The 3,126-nt window shown below is 48.1% G+C and overlaps 1 pseudogene; it reads left to right on the forward strand.

The window, feature by feature from the left end:
- Positions 1-221: 221 nt before the first annotated feature.
- Positions 222-376, forward strand: LOC115065401 (annotated as a pseudogene).
- Positions 377-3,126: the final 2,750 nt, after the last annotated feature.

Below are 3,126 nucleotides of genomic sequence, written 5' to 3' on the forward strand. Positions count from 1 at the left end.
CTACATCCTGGCTGCCCATCTCTGAGGTGCAAGCTACTTACTGCCTTAGCAAAGCTAAGGCTGGAGGTGTAAGAGCTACACTTTAGTTATGTCTGTGACGAAAAGTGGTCTTATGGTCTATTCTACCCTGTCTTCACACCTTTATTATCCCCCTCCAAAGACAGGTGACATGATGGTGGCTGTGCCCTATTTCATGTGGTATTTTGTGTCACTCCCTTGCTGTGCAGTTTCAAATGGGACAAAGTCAAAGGGCCTATTAAAACCTGGATACCCCCATGGGGACTTTGGTGTGCAATGGTTGCAAACAGCAGCCTCCTTGGTAGTGTATGTAGCCTATTGTCTATATGGGTTGCCTCAAGGGACCTTGGAGACAATTTTCTGGCAGTTGGTAATCAAGCCTCTGATCACAGTGCTGTCCCTGATCTAGGTTCCAGACAGGGATGCGTGGTGCCTTTGGGAAGCCCCAGGGCACAGTGGCCGGGGTTCGCATTGGCCAGGTCATCATGTCCATCTGAACCAAGTTGCAGAATAAGGAACATGTGATTGAGGCTCTGTGCAGAGCCAGGTTCAAGTTCCCTGGCCGCCAGAAGATCCACATCTCAAAGAAGTGGGGCTTCACCAAGTTTAATGCAGATGAATTTGAAAACATGGTTGCTGAGAATCAGCTCATTCCTGATGGCTGTGGTGTCAAATATATCCCCAATCGTGGTCCTCTGGACAAGTGGAGAGCCCTGCATTCCTGAAGGCTTCAATAGCTCTCTCCTATACCCTACCAAATCATGTTCAATAATAAATCTAGCATCAAGTTCAAAAAAAAAAACAAAAACCTGGAGACCCACCCTTCCAAAGGTCTTACTGTGTCGGACTAGAGCTAGTGTGGGAATCAGCCTTCTAGCAAATTCCTGAGGAGGAGGATGCTACAACACCCACTTGAATTTGATTGGCAGGGATATGGGAACCAACACCTTGAGCCTGACAATGTTTTGGTCACAGTGTTAGGAAAGTTGATCGCAGTGCAGGCAAGTAGCCTCATTTGTGCATGCGTGCACGCATGCTCATGAAGACTAAAGGTCAACCTTGGGTGTTGTTCCTCATGTACAAGTAGCATTCACCATATGACAATAATAATAATAAAGTCAGGATCCCTCTCTCACAGGCTTAGAACTTGCCAAGATATATAGGCTGTTTGTCAGTGATCCTCAGAGACCTTCCTGTCTCCAGCTTCCCAGTGCTGGGGTTGCAAGCCTGTGCCACCACCATGCCTACTTTTAACTCTCTCTCTCTCTCTCTCTCTCTCTCTCTGTGTGTGTGTGTGTGTGTGTGTGTGTGTGTGTGTGTGTTGTCTACATTTCTGTATGCACATGAGTGTGTACATGTGCCACAACACATGTGAGGAAGTCCCAGGACACGTTGCAAGAGTGGGTTCTGTCAAGTGGGTTGCGGAGAGGGAACTTATGCCAAGTTTGGCAGCAAGCACTTCAAATCCATCTTGTTGGCCCTGTGCCTGATTTCCACATGGCTCTGGGGGATTAAACTTGGCTCCCCATGTTTGTAAGGCAAGCTCTGTACCATCTTGCTATACACTCATCTTCTCTCTTAACAAATGAAGTGACTCATGCTCAGAGAAGTTGTGTGGCTCCTCTGAAGTCACGTGGCTGGGGGCAGCGCCTGCTCTTGAACTCTGACCTCTGAGAGTGTTTCCTGCTTTCACTTTGGGGATAGAAACAGTCCCAGGAGGAGTAGGCTATCAGGAATGACAGGGAAGAGACCTGCCCGTATGTGATGCTGTCTGAGTCAGGGTTTCTATTCCTGCACAAACATCAGGACCAAGAAGCAGTTGGGGAGGAAAGCGTTTATTCGGCTTACATTTCCATACTGCTGTTGATCACCAAAGGATGCAGGACTGGATCTCAAGCAGGTCAGGAAGTAGGAGCTGATGCAGAGGCCATGGAGGGATGTTCTTTACTGACTTGCTTCCCCTGGCTTGCTCAGCCTGCTCTCTTATAGAACCCAAGACTCCCAGTCCAGAGATGGTCCCACCCACAAGGGGCCCTTCCCCCTTGATCACTAATTGAGAAAATGCCTTACAGCTGGATCTCGTGGAGGCACTTCCCCAACGGAAGTTCCTTTCCCTGTGATAACTCCAGCTTATATCAAGATGACACACAAAACCAGCCAGTACAGATGCTAATTGGAGATGACAGACACACCACACCAGGAGGCCCCAGGGGACTTATATGACAGCAGTCAGGACAGTGCCTCAGCCATAGCCTCCTGCACTGGCTCTCTAGGGTTACCATGAGATGCCTAGACATCAGATGGGGCAGCTTCCCATGGTGGAGACACCCAACTCCCCTGCATGATGTGGTAGACATCCTCTCTCCCCACTTTCTCCAGCAGTCACGCAGCCATCTGTTCCGAGTTCATAGAAGTCACTGCCCACCTGTGTAGTCATTGTTCTTAGCTGTGCATGCTTGATGCATGCTTCCATTTTGTTAAGCAAGACTCAACTGTCAGTCAAGAGCACCCCACCCTCAAGTCTAGCTACAGTTCCTGGCAATGATCAACAGGGCAGGACTGAGGGGTTTGCTGGCTTGCTTTTGCTCTACTTTATTGGGTTCTTATATCTACCACCCGTTCAACCCTATTCTACCCTAATCCCTGCCAACCCCCAACAGTAGGTAGGAAAGAAAGAAGATTAGAGAGGAAAAGGGGGCACAGATCTCTTTAGACTGTGGCCTGATGCTTAGAGGCATTGGATTCTAGCCAGGTGTGGTGGCGCATGCCTTTAATCCCAGCAATTGGGAGGCAGAGGCAGGCGGATTTCTGAGTTCGAGGCCAGCCTGGTCTACAAAGTGAGTTCCAGGACAGCCAGAGCTACACAGAGAAACACTGTCTCGAAAAAACAAAAAACAAAAAACAAAACAAAACAAAACAAAAAACCCACCACCAACAAAAAAAAACAAAACAAAACAAAACAAAAAAAAAACGTTTAGAGGCATTGGATTCCTAGGGGCAAATCTAATCTTAATCTTCAAACTACCTCCAACTTCTTGTCTCTTTGCTCACAACCACTCAACAAACCACAACAGGAACCAGCAGAAGAAGGAACCCTGCCCCACTCCA

Source organism: Mus pahari, chromosome 14 (assembly GCF_900095145.1).
Source record: "Mus pahari chromosome 14, PAHARI_EIJ_v1.1, whole genome shotgun sequence".
Lineage (NCBI taxonomy): Eukaryota > Metazoa > Chordata > Mammalia > Rodentia > Muridae > Mus > Mus pahari.